This window comes from Trichoplusia ni, chromosome 9 (assembly GCF_003590095.1).
Source record: "Trichoplusia ni isolate ovarian cell line Hi5 chromosome 9, tn1, whole genome shotgun sequence".
NCBI lineage: Eukaryota > Metazoa > Arthropoda > Insecta > Lepidoptera > Noctuidae > Trichoplusia > Trichoplusia ni.
The window spans coordinates 11,718,983-11,745,154 of NC_039486.1; the positions used below are offsets into that span (position 1 = coordinate 11,718,983).

The window sequence follows — 26,172 nt, forward strand, 5'->3', positions numbered from 1 at the left end:
GTCAAATCAAAATTACTGTTAATATCTCAGTTATTTCTCAAAGATAGTTTAAGTACAAAATACTAAAAGCTAATTCATTGGCTCTTCATTTTCAAGAAATGATTTGGAGGAATATTTCGAATCTTTGCCATCTTTGGGAGAAAAGCTGAAATATGAAAATAATTTCGAGGCAGACAAATTCTGGACAGAATAATCGAATGTTAATATGAAAGGTAATTTCAAGATTAAACATCTGGTTCAAAGAGGATAATATCGAAAGAGGAATATTGATATATTTTATTCGTTTCATAAATAAGTTTATTGGTCGTCCGCTGCGAAGTTGGTGTGATGATCTCATCAGATTAGGCGTAGTTGTCCAAGAAAATATAAAATAGAGAGGTCTGGAAGAAAATTAAGAGTCCTTTGCTCAAAACGGAAATTAGCCTACATTCGTTCTATAGAAAATTGGCGTGACTTTGATAGTCAGATTTGGATAAGCGGTACTTAGGTATTATTCCTAAATCGGGCCATTCCAAACTGTCTAGTCGTCTCTTATGAAGTACAATAGACACCAAATTTAGCTTTTTTGTGGGAGCGCTTTGACGTGACTTGGCCATAGAATAGTTAATGGACCTTGTGACAAATTCGGACTGGGAATCTTAATTTATCTGAGGCTGGAGTAAGTATTAGTCTAGAAACGTATTCAACGATCTTCGGTTTGCTTGGGATAATTAACACTGATACATTAATAGGAACCTCTTTGACATGATAAGTAGTCTTGTGATTCTGACAATATGTAAATAGCGGTCAGCCATTCAAAGCTTTACCGCAGATTGGTGGGATCTCATATATTGAAATCCCTTAATACCACAGGTAGCAAAGGCTATGGCTTCGTTTAATTAAATTAGTGAGAAAAGTTGATTTCATTTGAAGTAAATGGTAATGAAAAAGTGTTTCTTTGAAGTGAACTTCTTTGTAATTCTGTTGGATATAAGAGTAATAAACTGATTGGACTTTTAGTTTATTGTGACTTTTTTATTTTCCAATAATTTTGACATGCGATTTTAAATGTAACTAGCTGACCCGGCGAACTTCGTACCGCCTTAGCGTAGCTTTGATGCACTACTTTATTTTGTATAGTTGATCTATCTTAGGTATGAGTACCTATTCAATTTAAACTGGAATCTATAATATCCTCCATATATAAATTAATCCCTATTTCCCTGGTCTCGCCATATCTGAAAAGGACCTAATTTTATTAAATACAAAACAAAATATATATTTTCATAATAGTGTTTAGAGAATAGTTGTTCTGCCAACATTCTGTGCATTTCCATCAGCAGTAATGGCATCCCGAAGATGAATGTATTCCTCGGAACGGAGTTTTGCCTGGTTCAACCTGATAAATGTCAATCGTTCAGTTTCAACTTTCACATTTTATATTTTTTTGAAAATAATACAAATAGTTAACCTATACAAATTTCGCATATCCTATTATAACTGAATGCAGCTCTGTGGGGATTAAACACAACATTTCTATGTTGATTTCGATTCCGTTGAAGTTCATTTCGCGCTTCGCGTTGCTCATCAGTTTGATTTGCTCGTAGATTTCTTTGACTTGCCGTATTTTGAGTTCTGCGGCCTAAATTTGTACGTCTGGTTGGTGGCATTGTTAAAAACTGAAAATAAAAAGCTCTCATATATTTTCTGTATAACCAAATTGTAATATTATGTAGTCACCAAAAGTTACCAAAAATCGATATGAAGCTGTCAACTTACCGTAATTAACAAACAAAAAACTTCTTAGTCTTTATAACAAAACAAACTTTATCAAAAACTTAGAAAGCGGTTATGGATGTGATGCCACAGATTACCACAGTTTTTTTTTTTTTAACTGGCTTGGCTGTTCAGCCATTCGCCAATGACGCCAATGTCAAGTTAGGGAAACAGATACTACCACAGATTACTAAATAGGATATGCGAAATTTGTATAGGTTTACTATTTGTATTATTTTCAAAAAAATATAAAATAGTGCAATAGGATTTAATTAAGTAACCACGTTTCCAAACAAACTTAATTAAGTAACCACGTTTCCGAACAAACGATGCTCTTTTAATATAGTCTATGGCTGTGAATGACGTTGACATTCGTAAAAAAAATAAAAAATGACATTCGTAACGCGCGTTTTTTAAAATATGCAAAATTAAATGTATACTTTTCAATATTTCTGAGAGATTTTCTTAATATTTTTTTCCGTAAGAACCATCCTTGGACTTCCACAAACATTAAAAAAAAAGAATTATCGAAATCGGTTCAGCCGTTCACACGTGATGCCATGACAACGCGAAACGGGTTTCATTTTTATATATATAGATTAAAATATTTTACATTTTGTACTTGCAATTGATTCACAGCGCTACGCAGGCAAAATTCAGAATGTTTAATTTCGAATAGGCCCTCAACAAGTGCTCAAGAACCTTTAAATTACAGAACCACTGACTAATTAGTAACTAACGGCATTCGACCACATTTTTGTTAATCCAATAGAGGGGTACTACGTATTCTCCTTTTACAATTCACTCCAGAAGGCAGCAACAATGAAAGGAATGAGCAGTTCTGTGAGCAGCCATAAAATTCGATCGCGGACAATTGCAGAAAAGAAATGACGCAATCGGAAATTGAAATCGAATAGTCTCGATATCGAATCACACGTCGTTCGATATCGATTTTAGAATTAAGAGGAGCTATTTTGATGGCTAGTTTGGATGAACATTTTTCAGATTTGTTGTGATATTTTTCGACTACAGATTGCGCCTTAATTAATACTCAATTTAAATATCGATAGGTATCTTGCCTATTCTAAGTATTTTGATTTATTTACTTATTCGGGTATAAATTACATACGAATTTGAGGAATATAATTTGATTCACTAATTAACACCTAATCAGCGTAATGCCGAAGATATGAAAATAATTAAATTATATTCTGTTAATAAGCAGTTAAAAACAAAGTTTTAAGCTTAAACATTTTAATTAAAGGTTGTAACTAACTCGCTAGAAGTAAAAAGGTATTTTTTTAACCACTATCTGGCAGCCAAAAAAAAATATACCTTCAAGTACGGACAAAATGCGAAAATTAAAATGAGCCAGAGATTTTCGCCTGATGTAATTAAAAACAATTTGTAACTCGTTCAAGGGGAGTTTATTTCGTTGTATTTTTATAATTAAGGCCAAGTTTTTTTTACTTATGAAAATACTTTTGTTTTTTTTTTTACTAATGAAAAAAGTAGGGTTAATTTACTTGTTTAGGACCTAATACTAGAGGTAGAGTTACAGGTGGGCACTATTAGTATTCATTGTATTTTTAATAATAGGTAGATGTTTAGGCTAAGTACCAACCACCTAGCTCTTTTTTCACACTCTTAAAAAAATACATTCATAAAGTAATCAAAATATTACATATCAAAACTCTTTTTAGATACCATTAGAGTAATACCAGCCTGTAGAATCCCATGCATGTTATCTAGTCACTATGCCAAATCCGTCCGGATTGGGCATAGTCACTAGATAACAGTGGATTGGCGATTTCAGAGTCCAATATTTGGAATCCAGGATTCCTCACTATGTTTTCCTCCGCCGTTTACAATAGTTTCTTATTAAAAAACTTACATTGGTGCTTGCCTGCCTTGGGTTTGAACCTGCACCTCGTGTACACAAAATCCGAACATAGAACTGCAAGACCACCGCGGCTTACTGTTTTATGCTTTAACAAAATTACTAAGCTACATTGAATAAAAGTTTACGAGTTGCGGCTCACTACAGCGCTATCCACTACATTTTGACATTTCATACCATGTGTCATTGTAACTTTTGATGACGTAATTTCCGTTTTAGTGGAAATTTGTCTCATAAGCCTTACAGGGAAACTGGCTTAACTTTATATATGTTGTGTGTATCATTAGCACCGAAACTTTGTTAATAAGCCCGAGTACAAAGTTCCGCCTTGGCGTCAAAATCATGTCAAAATATTACAATGTCATTTCCATAATGTCACGCCAACGTTTGTCAATGTACGAACACAATTATAATTGGTTTATTGACAGGTTTGAGAATATGTGTGCTATTAGCTCCTGTCAAGATAAATACTATGTCAAAAAAGCCCGTACTGACTTTACGACTCTGTGTACGCATCAAACAACAAAACAACATTTTCTAGGTTTTTTTCAGAAAGCAGTCTTTTGAAGGTGAAACCGCCGCAAAATATCAGCTCATGCTTGAGGATTTAAGTTAGTAGGTCCGAAATTAGTGGGGCGTTTTCAAATGCATTGGTACTATTATAAGCCATGAACAGTCTTTGTTGAATAAGGCCAGAGGGTGCGAATATAATATTTTTAAACTTTGCTCAATTAATTAAGTCGAAAAATATCGTTCCTTCATTATTGGTGTTTATGACCTTATCATTTGTATACTGGTCAATTCCTTGGAACACCTCAAAAACATGGCGGTCCACAGAACATCTGTAGTTCAGAGGAAGTACCAAAACGTGGAACAAAACAGACATGTTGATCGAAAGCCAAGTAAAACAGAGCCGACTGTTTATTGGCAGAACAAATCTTATTATACTCGATCAAAAAGAACGTATTCATTGATCTGTGTACGTATTCTTGTCTGTTACTCACATCTGGTTTCAATGTACACTAATTTAGTAAAACAAAACGTGATTTATAATAATTCAACCAAGAACTTGGGTAAAGGTTTTTACTGACCTTTGCTGTGTTCTATGACTATTCTTAAATCAGTGTTAAACGTCTATAAACGACCCTCTCCTTGCATCTCGGGTTTCAATCCAGATTCAACAAGCATTCGTGGAGTTAGATTTCAGAAGCATAATGTGTTTATTGAAAAAACTTATGACTTACTTTAAGGTAGTTATAATTTGCTCAAAGAAAAACTGAACTATTTATTTTGAATTTGAAATAATTTAAACCCTGTATTCTAAATAATAACAATTACTAGATAAAATACCAATAAGTTAATGTCAAATGCCGGAGCCCGCAAAACGAAACGGCAAAATGGCAGACATGCACGATTCTATCGCTCTTTGATATACATAGTTTTTTTTAAAACCTACTCCCTTAATCAACTTAAGTGTAGTTACCGTTTTCAGTCCCCAAAAATGAATCTGTTTCCTTATAACGTCATCATCATTCTCATAACAATCGATAAACAAAAAGTTTAAAAAAAATAAAAACACTACCTACTATAACAATTCGCAATGATGTTCTACATTTTACGAGTTTATTCAAACTTTATTGCAAATATTAATGTTATATTGAAATGTTACTCCAGTTTTATGCGTATAACTAGACATTTGAAATTGTTATTTTTATAGTGATCCCGCCGTTAAAATGTAAGACCACTTGTGTTTTATAACAGTTTTGAAGCGATTCTTTAACTGAAACATAAAACGCGTATCTGCAAAGTAACAGAGGCTTTGAAAGTAGTACATAGTTTTATCAATCGACTCTAGGTATAAAAGGAGGAAGTTTTCAATATTACTATTGGTAAAGTGGGTTTAAAGCTATAGTTTTACTGTTGCATAACAAGGTTATAATGGCCTCTGTATAGTCAATTATACTAATATTTTCTATTTGTTTATTCAACAAATAACCACAACAAACAAATTATTCAAACGAATGAATAAAAATATATTTCAAAACATTCAAAAATAAATGAATAGGTCCTATATTGTATTGATGATTAGAAAAGTAATAGGCCCTTTAACACATTTTTTTTTCCATGTCATTCTCCAACTGGCTGGAAACAATGCAATCGTCGCGTTAAAAAAAAAACATTCGTCAACTGTCAAAAACTCGATTCGTTTTTCGTTTCGATTTCATTTTGTCATGTAAATTGAAATGTAAGTTTCCAAAGCATGCACGAAATAAAAGTGAAGCATTTTGATTTAGCAAATGTTTGAAATATTTTAAAAATCGGTCTTTGATTTTTGGTTCGGCATGAGAAGCTTTTCGAATTTAAAATCACAATAGAAAGAATGTTGGAAATTGGTTAAACCTTTTAAAACTTTATTCAAACATAATTTAAATTATAGTTTATGCATTTTGAAGGTAAAACAAATTTATAAACAAATTTAAATAGATACGTATTAACAAGTATTGTAAATGAAGTAAATTGACATTACGAAACTTTTTAAACATGTTTAAATCATCCTTAATCTCGGATTTAGCTGACATTATACTTATTTCAGTTATCGAAACAACTGGCCACAAGTAAAAATCCATGAAAACAAAACTTTTCATCGGAGTAAAATAATCTGTATTTATTTAATCATTCACTGTTCGGTTTTCAAATAAAATGTAGATTTATTTTTATTTTATGGCTTTTAACGGCCTTGTTTAAATCTTTTTTAATGACACGTAAAATACAGATAATAAAAGTGAAGTTAATTTAAAACCGACATTATTCTTTCTGGTTGTGGAATAGATAATATTGTTTTTACCTTTGAACTCAAGAAGGAACGAAACGCATATTGTGTATTTGGGTTAGTAAGCTTATTGTTTTATGGCTGGCATCTTAGGGTTCCGTACTTCTAACGAAAATAATAAACTTTTATGACAAGTTTGTGTGTCCTTCAAGATCTTTGGTCGTAGTCGTGTAGAGTACACAAAGTTGAAGTCAACTCTGAAGTCTATGTGGTAACTTCAAGAGGTGAAAAAACTAAAAATTTGTTCATGCTACAGTATTTTCTAGTGTTCCGGTACTTATACCTGGCGAGTCAGATATATTTACCCGGTTCCTCAACAAAACTGACCTTTACGAATAACATGTCCGCTGAACAATTTCCGCTAAAGATTACTTCTCACATTTTTGGAAAAAGTTAAGAGATTATTTTTGTTGTTTTTCTATTTTCTAAATTTACTTTTTTCAGAGAGGTACAATTTTGCGATGTTTCATTTACGTAACTATGTGTGGGTACTTCATAGTTCGGGAACAATATGAAATATGAAATTACTCAATGGCAAAACCTACATCATAACTTGTTTAAAGTAAGTTTCTTTTACTAAAATGATCAATCAAACAAGTTACAGATGTAATACGTCCTATGACATAAAAGTAATATGTCCTGACTGATTTCAATTATGGCGGCTTTCAGGTAGGCAGACATCAGACAGCAACGCGGGACAAGTGTGTTCCCCAGCCATTATAGGTGCACTCTCTGTGCTCTTTCACAGACCGACGGAATGACAATGTGATACAACCGGAGAGCAATCAGGCACATGACCATTATCAGTACACTGATACTCTCTATCAGTGTACTGATAATTGTTTTTCGTTCAACACACAACATTCGAAAAGTCTGTGCTTGCCTTGGTATCGAATTTGAGACCTTTGACTTTCCAGTCATGCAGCCTTACCGCAATTCTATCAATTGTTCAAGTGCCTTGAACGGATGAATAACACTATTATAAGACGTAATAATCAAATTGATGGTGGAGACAAAATCCCAAATGCAATTAACAGTAGGGCTAATTCTGAAACGAAACTAACTTGTACACTTGTAACTCGGTAAACAAATTATTTTAAATTTGCTGCCAACTGCAAGAACTAAGTTGTTCAGAGCTCAAACAGATGTTGAATCAATAGAGCTTAATGTAATCTGCACTCAGCCAGTCCAAGAAGTTAAGTGAGAATAGTCAATTTGTTTCTGGAGATATAGATGCTGCTGGTTTTTAAGGTTTCCTACGAAATAAACGTAAAACGAATCCCTATCCTATCATCATACCTAGACAGTGGATTTTTTTACAAATACCTAATGTATTATATTTATTTCGGTCATAACATCCATGTCTTAGACGGACAGAAATAAAAATGCTTTTGTTACAGCGGCAAAAATAATACCCCATCTCAACAAATCAAAAGAATAATCAAAATGTCAAATGTTTCACTACTAAGGTCATGAAATATAGACTGGTGAAAGACGGACAGACAGGATGGACAGGATTCCTATAAAAATACTTTGTTTTCTTGGTTAACTTGATTATTACAGATACCTGATTTGACAAGAAGGTGTTTAATTGCAAAGCCTTTCAGAAAACAGAGGGAATTCTGAAGAATAGGCTTAGCAGCTAGTTGTCTTATCAGCCTTTGTGCTGTGACATTGTTGAGCTGATAACATAGCTTTGAGCATTCAGGGACTAGACACCATCTCTTAAAATGTGGTAGTTATGTGGCTGTGCTTGGCGTTCAGTATACTTTTGCCTGATAGCCAGTTGGTATAGATCACCACACCATACCCACAGCATGTAGTGTCTTTGGTTTGATCCCCTCGTAAGCCCAAAATCCATGTGATCCACGGAAGGTTGTTCAAAATCAGTATTTGTATCTGTGATTTGAATGATATTGAAACCCCCGCGCCAAGGATTAAAATCATCAGTGCGACAGTTATTTAAATATAGATTTCTTGTTACTTCTTTATATTCTTCAACATTTTTTTCATATTTTAGTCTGTTTTAAAGTAGCTGACACCCTGGATTTATTACCCACAAGGAAGTAGATAGAAGAAGAGATTGTGGAAGAAACCGCTAGCAAAAACAGCACAGAATAAAACGAACGATACCATATTCTCCATTTTATAAACCTTACGTCGCTTGTGTCGTGTAAAATCCTTTCCAAATCCCCTTAAAGATATTGCGACAACCAATTCTAACAAATTTCCTTTCTATTCACACCGACAACTGATTTACGTCAAACCTAGGTCACGGTCACTCCCGAAATAGTACAAGAATAGAAGAGTACGGAATCATGCGAGAAATTTCGTTCGAGTTGCTATACATTGCCGGCGCTGATGTATCACTTTTGATTTCTAAGCTTCGCGGCTAAGCAATGTATTGGAAACAGCATTTCTCGTCTAACTAAACGTATCTTAAATAACTGCTATACAATCGTCTGGGCGTCAATCGTTATTACCAATCGTAGCTATTGTGTTTACATTTGAAAACAATTCGGGATCATAGCGTTTAGTATAGGCTTTCAGAACTTTTGCCAGTGTGCAATAGAGACTAGATCCAGAAAAATTGGTAGACTAAATTGATAGTTTATCTATAATTACAATTAGTCTTCTATTTGTTCACACTACACTACGCTTAGCCAGTTGCTTAATCAGCCAAACTACCAAAATGGTAGACTCACATGCCCGCTTTGGTACGATCCTAGATCTTCTCTAAGAAGATTGGGTACATTAGCCACAAGCAGGCACATGATATATTTCACAGGTAAATTAGCCAAATATCAAACATTTATCTTTGGGACTTTGTAATCAGCTCTATTTTTTTTTGTATGAAAAAAGACCGGGTACTCAAATAAAATAACAAACCATAATATAATACTTGTCAAAATAGTTGCAAATCAGTTTCTAACGAGCGCGTTAAACACAGAAATCATTTCATAATTATGTGTGCAACGAAAATGGGTTTGGAATATTATTTTGCCGTACGTTCCACGGTGAATGAGGAATTGTTTGCAGTATTACATGACCGTATTAATTATTCATCAAACGGCAATTGAACACAGGGACACAGGAAATCTTGTAAACCAGCCTTTGACGCCTGCGTAAATTTGCAATCAAATAAACTAGTGGCTTTGGTCGGTTAGAAATTAAATTATTCATAATGTGCATAATAACATTTATCCATTGTACTGAAAAATCGATAAATTTGATCAATTGTGTACGACGATTTCAGTGTTTTAAGGCAATAACAGTACTATACGTATAATATACATATGTTATACTATGAAGCCTTTTCCGACCCACATTAACCATACGTACGATTCTGAATATAAGAAGAAACTAAACAGTCCTTGTTTAATTCAAATTCCTTACTTCGTCGCAAAAATATATCTGGGGAATAATTACATCTTCAAATAACATAATATATTATATTGGTAGTTCCGAAAGAAAGACGTCGGTCTACGCCGTATATAACGCTGTTTTGCTTCCACAATTTGATATTTCGACTGGCCTGTTGGTCTACTCACTAGTGTGGTTAGTGGCCCTGGCAGCTATATCGAAAGGAAAATGTTTGTGTGATAATCACTATCATTTTTTCTGTGTCTATATGTAATTTGTCTTAAATGTGTATGTATTTAGAAATATACCTATAAGTATGGTTATCAGTTGTCTAGTACTCATAATAAAAGCTTTGCTTTGTTTGAGACTAGATGGCGTTGTGTGAAGCTTGTGGATTATTATGATTATTACAAATGGAATAAAATTCCGTAAAGACATGACGGTAGGCTCAATCTAAGATTAAGTCATCTATGGATTAAGAAACAGAAGATACAAAATCGAGATAAAAAGAGAACAAAAATTCATACATTGTATAACATTCCTCTATTACTAACTATAAAAATAAAATCATATTACCCAAAAATATTTAATAAACACTCCAAGATCATGCAGAATAATGAGAAAAAGGAAGAAAGGGGTCGCGTTGGCCCTTGTAATAAATTTATATATTCCTCCAATGTCTCGCCTGTCATTCTGTTAGGTACTTAGATTTACATTTTCTTTATTTTATTTACCGAATTCCTTGCGACGACATACGTCATTCATATTGAGTTGCTTGGGAATATGTGACTGCAAATACTGAAGATTTCTTTTTTCGTGTGAGGTTTTATTTGATATACAATTTGTCTGCCCTGTTCAATAATCCTCTTAATATGATTAGAGCTTTAACACTTTCATATCTCCTGTCATCTCTTACATGAAAATCACCTGAATAAACAATTCATTTTTGCTTCATCCAGGTACTCCTCAATGAGGGCGTTGTGTTCACCGCGCCGAACACGCTGAATGGGATGTATAATCCACGAATGCTTGTCCTAAGTCTGTTTTTGTGCATATAACTTGAATGTTAGTGCAATCATTGCTGCATAAGGATTCAATTTCTTAATGCAACTCGTCAAAAATGAAAGGAATGCTAAACCTGAGCTGAAGCGGCGGTATCGCGAGTCCAACTGTCGGGCACTCCCGATAAATACGCGTGAGTAAAATAATGAATCAGTTTCACGAGAGTTTTTATAAATAAATTGTAAAACATAAAAAAAACTGACCTCAAACGATTGATTAAAATGCGCACCGAGAGAAAATAAAAATTAATTTTACCAATAAGAGAAACCAATAACGCATGCTTGAGTCAGTCTCGTGTCGTTTAATTTGTTCAAAGTGTGTGAAACTTCATTTAATTTCAGTCGGCTAAATCAGCCCGAACAAGTTCAGAGGTAACGATTAAAAAAGTTATATAATTCCAATCGTACCTTCGTCTCGTGCGCGCCAAATTTGGGATTGAGCAAAAACTATTTTACGAAATTAGTTTCTTTTTAAATTTAGAACTACCTTTCATTTGTTTTGGTTTTTAAAGTTATTTTTTTTATTCAGAAGTAGGAACGGATATTTGGAGGTGAGTTGACTGATCAGATGTGAGTCATCGATGGCTATTGATGGGTTCAGATGTCGCAGCGTATAAGGGCGAATGAAGAAAATATGTCTAGTATGGATCTGGACGTGGCAAGCGATAATAGCGACTCAAAATCTAAATTTCGACATTTTTTTATGCGACAAGATTAAACTCGGACAATATAGAACATCGACATTTCTCAATTCCGACAATACATTGGATAGACATGTCTTAACTCCGATATTACTGTACTCCGACAAAATGTTGGTTCGACAACTGTTTACTAGGAACCGTCGCGACTTCGGCAACAGTCTACTACGACAACAACTGTATAACGACATGAGGTTACTTCGACTAACGCTACTTAGAAATGCTATAATGTCGACACTATTACTGTGTCTAAAATCAACACTACGCTTTTTAGAAACAACAGTAATATTTACTAAATATATTTGAAAAGAAATAACTTACATACAATTTCAAAGGATTATTTATTACAAAGCTATAATTAACATAAAATCTTATTTTTAAATACATAATGTAGGCAATTCCTTCTAAAAACTCTATAGTTTCCATTTCTTCTTTCATTTGCAGATGATTTTTTAATCTTTCATCGTGTTTCTTCTGGCGCTTATAACTCTGTTTTTGTATTTGAGCCCTTATTCGAGATATTTCGTTCTCAGTGTTTCTTTGCTCTTTTTTAACTCTGTTATTGTTTTGAATATATTCATTTTTTTTCTATTTAATAGTATGTTAGTAAGGTAAGTGAGTATGCACGTTAATTTTCTTACTTACAACATGGTGTTCATCTTCATGTTTTATTGTTTTAATCCAGACGTTACACGTTTTATTACATTTTTAATCGACTTCAAAAAAAGGAGGAGGTTCTCAATTCGACTGTATTTTTTTTTTTTTATGTTTGTTACCTCGTAACTTGCGATTGGGTGAACCGATTTTCATGATTCTTTTTTTATTTGAAAGCTTGTGCTTCCCGTGTGGTCCCATTATCACCATTTCAATATCTGATGATGGGATCTTGTAGAAATCGGGGGAACTCTTCAATAAATAACAGCAGATTAACCGCAATTGTTGCTATAGCATATCTAAGCATTGTTTACGCCATCACACAACATATTATCACGCCTGTACTCACTACAAAGGTTATAAAAACTATTTCGAAAAAAAAAATGTTCAAGGTCACTTACAAAGTTTTACAAAAAACGCAATACTGAAACTAAAATAAACATAATTAGATGTTTGTTCTGATGAGATATTCGGTTATTCAAAATGGCCTCCATAATTAACATCACTCTCAAATGGTAACAGACTGGGTGGAGGCTTTCGAACAAATATCACTGGGAATTCTGGGCAGTTTCACGGGGGCAAAGAACTCATTTGGGCAGCGCGTTTAGTAGGCGTACCTATACTAAAAATCACTAACTTTCCACTAAAAAGTAAAAAATAAAATTAATTTTGGAAAAAAATAAAAACCGACTTCAAGACTACACTAACAATATATACAATTGAACTAAAAAGTATAAAATAATATTTTAATTACAAGCCAAAGAACACTAAAGGAAAATCAACGAAATTATTGATACTTATGCATACTATTTACATTTTAAAATCAGTTATTTTTGGAGTCGGTGCCAGCCAAAACAAAAACAATATATTAATGACACAAAAAGAAATTACATAAATAATTGAAAAACAACCGATAATTGAAAAGAAGACAATAAAATAATTTATCTATTAATAACACAAAAAAGAAACATAAACTAATACATACAAACATAAAACACAACCATCAGCGTCTTCTGCCCTCACGCGTCTGCCCGCCTTTGGCACCGACCTCAAAAATAACTGATTTTAAAATGTAAATAGTATGCATAAGTATCAATAATTTCGTTGATTTTCCTTTAGTGTTCTTTGGCTTGTAATTAAAATATTATTTTATACTTTTTTCAATGCAATGCCAATAATAAACATTGTCACGCACATTGTTCACACAGTAAATAAATCCATCAACGACCAATTGCACTTTTCCCTTTCGAGATGTAATAATATTGCAGGAAGACATTATATTTATTTTCCGCAAACAAATATATACAGTCGCTTCTGAGTAAAATCAGTGATTGAATAAAACGTCATTAGTAATGTAACAGGTCAACAAAAGCTTTTTTCGATACACCCCCAAAAAATATTGTAGTTATTTTCGATACACCCCCAAAAACATATTGTAATTATTCCATTATTACTATACAAATATGTTTTATTTTGAAGGCAAGAATGTCGACATAATAGCATTTCTAAGTAGCGTTAGTCGAAGTAACCTCATGTCGTTATACAGTTGTTGTCGTAGTAGACTGTTGCCGAAGTCGCGACGGTTCCTAGTAAAAAGTTGTCGAACCAACATTTTGTCGGAGTACAGTAATATCGCAGTTAAGACATGCCTATCCAATGTATTGTCGGAATTGAGAAATGTCGATGTTCTATATTGTCCGAGTTTAATCTTGTCGCATAAAAAAATGTCGAAATTTAGATTTTGAGTCGATAATAGCTTCTATTTTTGATTGTAGGTGGTTTATGAAATCTTAAAATACTCCTTACGTAGGTTTAGATTTCATATGAAAGATAAGGAAAAATATGACCGTGTTATTGCAGGTAACTAGTACCCAGTAAAATAAAGGTTTCTAGCCATACATTTTGGGTACTCAACAAAACAGTTGATAAAATCGGACTGGAACCTCCCTTACATACAACCGAAAATAACACTTAAGCTGCATGTATTTATGAGCTAAATTCTTCTGAAAGTTGTTTAATAGCGTGATAAACACTTATAAACAATTAATATTTTTTTCGTAACGTAATAAGGCCGATTTGTAAATGTGAAGTGACGTTGATACAAAGATAAGAATTAAACGTGATTTATTATTTATAAAAACGACATTTTAAGAAAATGAATAATATTTTATTACTTTAAATAGGTTGACCAGAGCTGAAGTTACTAAGTATAACTACACTGATTGACGTAACGGGCTGTAATTTTCGAGTGCTTATTAAAATGAGATGTAACAACATCACTATAATCTCTAATACCTGATTTGTCTCAATATTTGATTGCTTTTCCTTTTTTATGGATTAATTTAGAATTTATACTTGTAGGTAAACGATTTGTTAACCCTATTATTAAAAAGGTAATATTGAGTCGAAATTTAAAGATTTACCGAATACGGCTAATTTGATTCACCGATTCAGATTTATATGCTATGTTTTATTACATCATAACAAGCAAAAAACAATGTTTGTGCATAAGTAGCACTTATGAAGAAAGTAGAGATTCCGAAATAAGATGGCGACGCGCTATGGAACTCATCGATAAACTATGTAACACAAGGAAAACTAGCCTGTAAATATATTCTCGATGTGTTACTAAATGGGGAAAATCATGGAAATATTTATAGCATTTTTATTCTACCATGACTTGGCAATATTTGCCTTTTCATCCTTCGGCTTAAATAGAGTTTGTATGTTTGATACGAGGAAATGATGATACACAATCATTTGTCGTGCAAAGTGCAAATGGCTGTGGGAAGACAAAAGATTTTCTTTGTTTTAAGAAGAAAATGATTCCTGCACTAAGGAGTGTGATCCTTCTATCGCGGGGGTTTCCTAAATATTCAAGTCGCATGCACTCAGTCACCCAGACTCAGGACAAGCATTCGTAGATCACTCAAACGCCTGTCCTACGCAGCGATCGAAACAGCGACACGTCGCGCTTGTGGGTTTGGCAGTGACCTCTACCAATTGGCTATCCAAATCAATCAGAGTCAGAATTTTAGACTCCTGTTCACTGTACATGTAGGTACTATTTCTTAAAACAAGTCAGTGCTTGGAAAATCTTGGTTATTATGTAATCAACCCTCTCATCTCTCCTCAAACTCAAACTGTAGAAGTAGAAAAGTATCCTTTGATGTTTTTTTGACAAAGTTCCAAATATATCCTTAGCGAGGACTAAAAATCTTCTAGTATTCACAAACTATAAAATAAGCGAGTCTGGTGGTATAGCTCAATTTACCTAATGTACAAAGATAACATTTTAGCATAGCCTCCAAAGTTGAGTAAGTCTCAGAATCCAAGAAAAAATCTTTGGCTGAGATTAGGCGTGACACAAAAATAACGAAAGTTTTTTAATGTGCTATAAATCATGTTGTCTGTTTTTAAGTTAGGTACAAATAATATTTCACAACTTTTGTAGAACATTTTTTGTATGGAATTTGAATTTAAATATGCTCTTTTTGTTTAGTATTAATTTTTTTCTAACCTTAGTTACTTAAACGCCACAAGATTTCTCTTCATACTTGTTTATGTTCTTGAATAAGGTTTACAAAATTAACGTGTCTTATTGAATTAAAGCATATAATTTAAAAATAAAACTGGAGTAAAATAACCAGACCAATTATAACTCTGTTTTTTTCTTGTCATAAATATGTGCCTGTATAAAAAATAATAAAAAGATTTAGATGCCTTTTATAAGATTTGATAAGTAAGTAGGTATCTAAACAAAAGACACATTTAAATTAAAATTATTGTATTTTGACACGTATCAGCCCTTTCTGTAGCCTTTTCTGTTCCACTGAGGAACAAAGGCCTCTCCGCTCTCCTACGACCTCTTTCTGTTCTGTCCAATGATGTTTTGAGTCGGAGAAAAAGAAGAGTCAAGGTCATTCAAAGTAGCTATTTACAGGAATACTGACGCGAAAGCTAACATGCTAATCTTGGAATTTGGGGTCAATGGTAAAATTTTTCGCTCACTCAAATTCTCAGACGACTAAGTTCAATGTCATGCATTACCTAGTATTCTATTTTGAACTTAGATATTTGAACTCAGTTTAAGTTTCAGATTTATATTTATTTGGTTAGGAATAAGCTCAAACACAGACCATTGTTGCTTTCTCTGATAAAAACTGACCGAAATGTTTGGTTTAAATAACAAAAACTTTTGCGCACACGTTTCAAATGAATAACATTTATGTGTGTAAATTCTGCTTCGATACGAATTGAAATCGTTGTTTGGTTGATAGTTTTATACTCTGCAATATTCAAAAGAGGTATTTGTTTTACACAAACGAGGAAATCCCTGTCGAACGATGAAGGAAATCAATCGTGAGGAAACTTGATTACCAAATATCGGCAAAGCGAAGGGAGAAAAAACATCTGGGAGAGACGAGACCTTCGTCCGTGCATCCTAACACAACGTATCATAAAATTAATGGTGTAGGAAGAATTTACGTGCCATCCGCATATCTGTGAATGGACTGCAAGATGCCAGTCTCGCCAACAGATGGCAGCATTGCGGTACGAGGAAAAAGAATAAACCTAACTTGATTTTAAATGCACACGACGCGAGATGCTTGGTTTTTGGCTTGAGAAAAGCAACGAAACCTTTTTTTAATAACGATTTATAATAAAAAATACGTGTTTTAATCTTGCTTGATACATTATTTTGCTGTTTTTTTTTTGGCTCTTTTTGCATTTGATAGCGCCACCTGTCTATGAAAAACCATTTCGAAACTAAAAAATATTGTAGTGATAATTGATATTCGGAGAACTTTACGTGTTATTTAGTTTAGTTTAGCTATAGTTTGTAAGTTAGTAGATATATATATGCATATATATATAAGTTTAAGCTTGTTTACATTAGAAGTAACGAAGTCTCAGAGAAGAAACAAAAGAGATAGAGATAGAGAATGGGTTCTAAGCAAAGCAGTAGCTGAAGTCCTAGAAATTATGACACCTAAAAAAAAAGAAAGAAATACACTTACAAAAAATAAATGAGATCCCACCAAAAACATTAAATGTAAAAAAATGCCAAGTCTCTCGATGCAGTCTTTCCATCGTAAAAAGTTTTGAGATCTCATAGAAGCCAAGTCCTATTCAAAATATTTTGTAGTTATAAATCAACATTTAGTAATTGTATCAATAGTTTTCTTTATATTATAATTATAGTGACTTGGCAATGAGCACAAATTAAAAGCTGCTTGATGCCTGGAATTATGTGCAAATGTTACTGACGAGACCAGTGATCAGATTATTTGTTATGTGTGAATCATGATGGTCACTACCGACTACATGCTCCAATACAATAATTAAGAATACCTTACGGGCCATCGCTTTATGAAAGTAAATGAATCGAGAGTACACTAAGACTGACTGCCGTTGCCGAAATTCGGTTGGGACGACACGGATAAACCAAAAGAAAATTAATTTTGTGATATTAATGTTTACGCATGCGGTGTGTGTAACTTTCAACTCCTACAAATATGCCGTTTTATTTGTTTCTTCTTGTGCTCATTGCCAAGTCACTATAATTATAATATAAAGAAAACTATTGATACAATTACTAAATGTTGATTTATAACTACAAAATATTTTGAATAGGACTTGGCTTCTATGAGATCTCAAAACTTTTTACGATGGAAAGACTGCATCGAGAGACTTGGCATTTTTTTACATTTAATGTTTTTGGTGGGATTAATTTTACCAATAAGAGAAACCAATAACGCATGCTTAAGTCAGTCTCGTGTCGTTTAATTTGTTCAAAGTGTGTGAAACTTCATTTCATTTCAGTCGGCTGAATGAGCCCGAACAAGTTCAGAGGTAACGATTAAAAAAGTTATATAATTCCAATCGTACCTTCGTCTCGTGTGAGCCAAATTTGGGATTGAGCAAAAACTATTTTACGAAATTAGTTTCTTTTTAAATTTAGAACTACCTTTCATTTGTTTTGGTTTTTAAAGTTATTTTTTTTATTCAGAAGTAAGAACGGATATTTGGAGGTGAGTTGACTGATCAGATGTGAGTCATCGATGGCTATTGATGCGTTTAAATGTCGCAGCGTATAAGGGCGAATGAAGAAAATATGTCTAGTATGGATCTGGACGTGGCAAGCGATAATAGCTTCTATTTTTGATTGTAGGCGGTTTATGAAATCTTAAAATACTCCTTACGTAGGTTTAGATTTCATATGAAAGATAAGGAAAAATATGACCGTGTTATTGCAGGTAACTAGTACCCAGTAAAATAAAGGTTTCTAGCCATACATTTTGGGTACTCAACAAAACAGTTGATAAAATCGGACTGGAACCTCCCTTACATACAACCGAATATAACACTTAAGCTGCATGTATTTATGAGCTAAATTCTTCTGAAAGTTGTTTAATAGCGTGATAAACACTTATAAACAATTAATATTTTTTTTCGTAACGTAATAAGGCCGATTTGTAAATGTGAAGTGACGTCGATACAAAGATAAGAATTAACAGTGATTTATTTTTTATAAAAACGACATTTTAAGAAAAGAAATAATATTTTATTGCTTTAAATAGGTTGACCACAGCTGAAGTTACTAAGCATAACTACACTGATTGACGGACCAGGCTGTAAATTTCGAGTGCTAATTAAAATGAAATGTCACAACATCACTATAATCTCTAATACCTGATTTGTCTCAATATTTGATTGCTTTTCCTTTTTTATGGATTAATTTAGAATTTATACTTGTAGGTAAACGATTTGTTAACCCTATTATGAAAAAGCTCGTATTGAGTCAAGGAAAGATTACCGAATACGGCTAATTTGATTCACCGATTCAGTTTTATAGGCTACTAGCTGACCCAGCAAACGTTGTTTTGCCGAATAATTTTATTTCTAGTTTTATGTATTTTTAATAACACATTATAAAAAACTAAACAAACAATTTCGTCCAAAAAATTAAATATTTTTTTTTAGTGTGAGCAACCCTTGTCACTTAGGGGTATGAAAAATAGATGTTGTTCTATTCTCAGACCTACTTTATTTGGTAAAAATCGGTTAAGCCGTTTTGGAGGAGTACGGTAACTAACATCGTGACACGGGAATTTTAATATTAGAGAAGATGTTTTATTACATGATAACAAGCAAAAACACAATGTTTTTGTATAAGTAGCACTTATGAAGAAAGTAGAGATTCCGAAATAAGATGGCGACGCGCTATGGATCTCATATGGATCTCAACAATAAACTATGTAACACAAGGAAAACTAGCCTGTAAAGATACTCGCGATGTGTTACTAAATGGGGAAAATCATGGAAATATTTATAGCATTTTTATTCTACCATGACTTGGCAATATTTGCCTTTTCATCCTTCGGCTTAGATAGAGTTTGTATGTTTGAAAAGAGGAAATGATCATACATAATCGTTTGTCGTGCAAAGTGCAAATGGCTGTGGGAAGGCAAAGGATTTTCTTTGTTTTAAGAAAAAAATGATTCCTGCACTGAGGAGTGTGATCCTTGTATCGCGGGGGTTTCCTGAATATTCAAGTCGCATGCACTCAGTCACCCAGACTCAGGACAAGCATTCGTAGATCACACAAACGCCTGTCCTACGTCACTACGTGGCGATCGAAACAGCGACACGTCGCGCTCAGTGGGTTTGGCAGTAACCTCAACCTATTGGCTATCCAAATCAATCAGAGTCAGAATTTTAGACTCCTTTTCACTCTACATGTAGGTACTATTTCGTAAAACAAGTCAGTGCTTGGAAAATCTTGGTTATTATGTAATCAACCCACTCATCTCACCTCAAACTCAAACTGTAGAAGTAGAAAAGTATCCTTTGATGTTTTTTTGACAAAGTTCCAAATATATCCTTCGCGAGGACTAAAAATCGTCTAGTATTCACAAACTATAAAATAAGCGAGTCTGGTGGTATAGCTCAATTTACCTAATGTACAAAGAAAACATTTTAGCATAGCCTCCAAAGTTGAGTAAGTCTCAAAATCCAAGAAAAAATCTTTGGCTGAGATTAGGCGTGACACAAAAATAACGAAAGTTTTTTAATGTGCTATAAATCATGTTGTCTGTTTAAGTTAGGTACAAAGAATATTTCACAACATTTAGTAGAACATTTTTTGTATGGAATTTGAATTTAAATATGCTCTTTTTGTTTAGTATTATTTTTTTCTAACCTTAGTTACTTAAAGGCCACAAGATTTCTCTTCATACTTGTTTATGTTCTTGAATAAGGTTTACAAAATGAACGTGTCTTATTGAATTAAAGCATAATTTAAAAATAAAACTGGAGTAAAATAACCAGACCAATTATAACTCTGTTTTTTTCTTGTCATAAATATGTGCCTGTATAAAAAATAATAAAAAGATTTAGATGCCTTTTATAAGATTTGATAAGTAACTATCTAAACAAAAGACACATTTAAATTCAAATTATTGTATTTTGACACGTATCAGCACTTTCTGTAGCCTTTTCTGTTCCACTGAGGAACAAAGGTCTCTCCGCTCTCCTACGACCTCTTTCTGTTCTGTCCAATGATGTTTTGAGTCGGAGAAAAAGAAGAGTCAAGGTCATTCAAAGTAGCTATTTATAGGAAAACTGACGCGAAAGCTAACATGCTAATCTTGGAATTTGGGGTCAATGGTAAAATTTTTCGCTCACTCAAATTCTCAGACGACTAAGTTCAATGTCATGCATCACCTAGTATTCTATTTTGAACTTAGATATTTGAACTCAGTTTAGGTTTCAGATGTAAATTTATTTGGTTAGGAATAAGCTTAAACACAGAACATTGTTGCTTTCTCTGATAAAAACCAACCGAAATGTTTGGTTTAAATAACAAAAACTTTTGCTCACACGTTTCAAATGAATTGAAATGAAACATTTATGTGTGCAAATTCTGCATCGATACGAATTGAAATCGTTGTTTGGTTGATAGTTTTATACTCTGCAATATTCAAAAGAGGTATTTGTTTTACACAAACGAGGAAATCCCTGTCGAACGATGAAGGGAATCAATCGTGAGGAAACTTGATTCGTAAGCATCGGCAAAGCGAAGGGAGAAAAAATATCTGGAAGAGACGAGACCTTCGTCCTTGCATCCTAACACAACGTATCATAAAATTAATGGTGTAGGCAGAATTTACGTGTCATCCGCATATCTGTGAATGGACTGCAAGATGCCAGTCTCGCCAACAGATGGCAGCATTGCGGTACGAGGAAAAAGAATAAACCTAACTTGATTTTAAATGCACACGACGCGAGATGCTTGGTTTTTGGCTTGAGAAAAGCAACGAAACCTTTTTTTAATAACGATTTATAATAAAAAATACGTGTTTTAATCTTGCTTGATACATTATTTTGCTGTTTTTTTGGCTCATTTTGCATTGACGGTTAGGTTTAAAAGAACTTCAAACAGTGCAAACGTAAGTATTTCATTTAATAATTTTTGGGACCCTTATGTCTTTTAGTTCTAAAAGAAACTTCTCAGAGAAAGAGAGTTTTCAAAGCGCTGCTACCATCTTACTTTGAAACGTGCTGGAATAAACCACCAATGCTAGTTCTACAGGCCAGTATTACAGATGAACAGCTATAGCTAAGTACCTTCTGGAAGAAAACATTCCAAAAACATTATATATGCATTAGAAAAGTAAAGTTATAAATACTTTTAGCAACAGACAAAAATTGTTATGATAAAGTGAGGAAAAGGAAATAAGATTACTAATAGATGAGAGTGGTGTTTGTTGATGAACGTATTACAGAAAATGCTGATTCAATGAGTGACGTCAATCTCATGAATAATACTTCGCTTGATCAAATGGATACATTTCAAACAATTGACGGTGTCTTCGTAAATAGAAAGAGAAATGGATTGCGAAGATAGTTGAATAAATAGCACAGTCAGTCTGCTTTTGTAAAACCGATCTTTGCTATTACCCCGAGGGTAGACTTTCAATGCTTAGCATTATGCCTTAGTCTAATGGCGTTGGTCTAAGAATAGCTTCAGCTTCATGTTTATATTTCTTACAAGAAAAAACAAGACTTTAAGCGTAATGTTTGAATAAGGTAAATCCTGATCAGCTTAAAGAAATCAGTTTATTTAAATGACTCCCACAATAAAGGTTATTTACTGACTCATTAATACTATTTTCTTCACATACTCAAAGACACAAAGTTTAGGAGGATACCATGATTTAACGAAGTAGGTAGGTACCTATGCCAAACTTAATTAATTATTTTGCAAGACAATTATTTCGTGATGTGAAGAATAATTTATTTGGCCGAATATCCTTCTCTGTTAGGATTATCATATTACGATTTTGATGAACTTTCATAAATAAAATGAAGTTTATATACTAGTTTTTGGATACATCTAAGTGTTTGTATTGGCTTGTCACTTTTATATTAGCATCTACTTATTTCTAAGTGTTGTTTATACAAAGATTTACAAGTTGAGCTACGTGGCGGACCTCGAATAGAGATCCTCCTCCAGGTATCATAAGGAATCGCAGATCACACAAACATTTGTCCTACGCGGGGATCGGACGTAAGATCCATTGCGCACAGAGAAAACTGTTCTCGAAAAATCTTGTATCATTTCTTGATGGCTCAGAATGTTTGACATACATATCCACCAACACTACAAAGTTAATTGAAACATGAAATACTTCAATACCGTTGAAACAGTTTATGAGCCATATACATAGCGCCAATCTACATAAACTCAAAACTGGGGCATCCACAATATACTTTGTATTTGTATTTTAAACATATCGTATAACAGATCCGATAAAATGGCTATTGAAAGTGCAGCATCACTCACAAATTGTGTTGAAAAGCGTCCTACCACAACGTTTCGTGAAATTAATGGCGTAGGAAGAATTAATGCGGTGCCAACGTAACTGTGAATGGGCTTGAAATTGCCACAGCGCCAACAGATGGCAGCACTGCGGTATAAGCCTAACTTGATTTTAAATGCACGCGACATGATCGTATTCGACTGAAAAGCTTGGTTTTTGGATTGAGAAGAACATCGATTGGGCAGTTGCTGTTGATTTGAAAGATTTGAAAAAAAATCACGAATTTTTTGTTTTGTGTCTCTTTTTAGTGGTGTCGTATGTAGCTTATTCGGGTCATACTAAAAGCTTTCAAGGATATACACACAAGCTTAACATAAACTTGAGTGGTGTTCGTTTTGACGGTTGAAAAGTGCATTTTATACGAAACGTTTATTTTCAAAAAGGCAAAAACAAAATAGCAATACTTTTCTTTTCACAGTAAATGGCAATACGGATTTTCATAAAATAATTATGGATTGTACTTGCACGTTCGCAATTGAGCTTTATTAAACTTTCTTCTGCATTTTCAATTTATTAAAAGTATACAATTACATATCCATTTACACTTAAATGCGTGGTAATTTTGGCTCCAGTCTAAGTCGCTTTTAAACACGTCTTTGAACTAATGACCTTAGCAATACGACGAAATAATTCTAAAAATATATTTGAGTGAATTGTTTATTTTGAGGATATATCCTACAATAAAAGTTCGACGACGTACAGGTCTAGCCACTAAAGGCAGCAAGATTGCTTTATTTATTAAAAAAAATATTTACATTCTTTGGCTCATAATAAAACCTGCATTGTATTCATTTATTTTGGCTCGTGTGAAATATATGACGCACGCAGACCTTTTTATTGCGCTCTCCTTTCATTCATTTATTTATTTTAATAATAGATAAAGTAATAAGCCAGTGCCATTGTTGTTATATTAACTTTTTATTGAACACTTTTCTGTGAAAAGTTGAGTTCAATCATTTTGACATTTATAGAATAGGTACGTTTGTGAGTATTTTCATATTAAATTTGGGTACCTAATTTTGTAATTACAGTGTGAAAAACGACGTGGAGTGAAGTGGAGCTCGTGGCTAAGCTATAACCGCCTATGTGAAACGATCACAGGTTAAGCTATACTTGACGCGGTTGGTCCGTAGATGGGTGACCATCTTTGTCATAACCAGTTCCTCCGTGTTTCGGAAGGCACGTTAAATTGTGGGTCCCGGCTGTTATTCCTAAATCTTTGACAGTCGTTACAGGTAGTCAGAAGCTTGAAAAGTCTGACAACCAGTCTAACCAAGGGGTATCGTGTTGCCCAGGTAGCTGGGTTGAGGAGGTCAGATAGGCAGTCGCTACTTGTAAATCACTGGTACTTAGCTGAAACCGGTTAGACTGGTAGCCGACCCCAACATAGTTGGGAAAAGGCTAGGCCAATGATGAGTGTGAAAAACGACGTTTTTGACCTGATTTATTTAGTGAAGTGGTTTTGCTTTAACAGTAAAGCAAAATTAGGTAGTTAGTGTTGCATTTGTGTTTTTTTTCCTAGAATATTCTTGGTGGTCTGCATGAAATTTGAAAAAACTGTAGCAAATGCAATAAGTTTTTAATTTTCAATAGCAATGACATGGTGCGAAAATTTTTACATTCATATTTTCATTTGCAGAACGAAATGACTGTTTATTACACAATTGATTTAATATTTTGTATTAGTAACAATATGTATTCAAAAAATATACTTACCTCTGTTGTGAAATATACTGTATTGAAATGTAAACAAATGACCATGAATTAAATCAAATTTAATTTATTTTTAAAACAAAGTTTCTAAAGGCAATTGGAGAGGCCTATGTCCAGCAGTGGACTGCGATAGGCTGATGATGATGATGATGATGAAAGGCAATTGAAAGTGAATTTAAATCCACATCAAAAATGTTTACGTTTTTAATAAAGCCACATTGGACATGGATGTTAAGTAGGTACCTCGTAGTCAGGGCGCATGATGGACTTACATAAATCAAAAACAAAAATGTCTATAAATTAATTCACGCCGTTTAAAGTCGTTCAAAACTTATTTATGGCAGTAATATTAAGGTACCATTTGTCTAGGCCTCCTTATTACCGACATATTTTATTTTCCCTGGACTTTGACAGATGTATTAGTTTTTTTTTTCTAGTACCGAGGGTTGGCGACGTTTACGATCTGCCGAGGGCGAGATACACTCGTAAGGGTAATATATATTATGATGGACTCATGGAGTGTCTCCATATTCTTTTATAGATCTTTTTTGTTGTTACTTCAGGCTTGCACTGCATTTTCTATGTTGTAGTCGATGTGTCCCTCATAAAATTGATTCTCTTTTATTTTTATAACTTTTTAGCAAAATTGTTTTTGTTGTAAATGGGTTTTTATAAGGGCGTAAAATATAATACGGCGATATAAGATTAAAAAAAGATGTTTGAAACGGAAAAAGCATAAATGACTACTAATATAAACTGTGTTAAAATTTAATACGATCAGTGTCATTTCTTTCGTTTCATCTTTCTTGATTTTTTGTTACATATAAAAATAAATCTTTTTTCTTACTAACGGACTGAGTAGGTTTTCAAATTCCATACATAATCCTGAAATGGCTCATTTCTTTTACTCTAAAAACACATTTTATATATTAATTGCGGTTTTGACACCTTTGCACGTACCATATAAGCTACCTACGAACGATAAAATCCGTAAAAGTAGTTTTATTTCAATGTCTAACATTCGCGTAAACCTAAGAAACCCCTACATTTTATATACTTTAAAGTTCCTCTAATATAAATGACGGATATTTTACGTCGTTTAAATTGTCACTTTCTATCGTGATCCAACCTGTTGCCAGCTTATCTCTAAGGCGATTATTGTCGCCACCCGGAGGTAGCTCGTGGAGCGCATTACCTACTTTACCGCAAACCTTAGCTTGGCGAGGTTTTCAATTATTTCAATCTAAATGTTAAGTTATTTTCCATGAAATCTATTTAAGAACGTGTAGAAAAAATTATAAAATTTCGA

At 33.4% G+C, this 26,172-nt stretch overlaps 1 protein-coding gene and 1 long non-coding RNA gene across 2 annotated transcripts in view; both read right to left on the reverse strand.

The window, feature by feature from the left end:
* LOC113497315 (neuropeptide CCHamide-1 receptor-like) overlaps positions 1-26,172 on the reverse strand; it is a 193,934-nt gene that overhangs the window by 30,801 nt on the left and 136,961 nt on the right. The gene's annotated exons all lie outside the window — the stretch shown is intronic.
* On the reverse strand, positions 1,546-1,988 carry LOC113497326. The gene is made up of 2 exons (XR_003400889.1): positions 1,759-1,988; positions 1,546-1,658 (listed from the first exon to the last, which is right to left on the reverse strand). It is a non-coding gene; the product is annotated as an uncharacterized LOC113497326 (long non-coding RNA).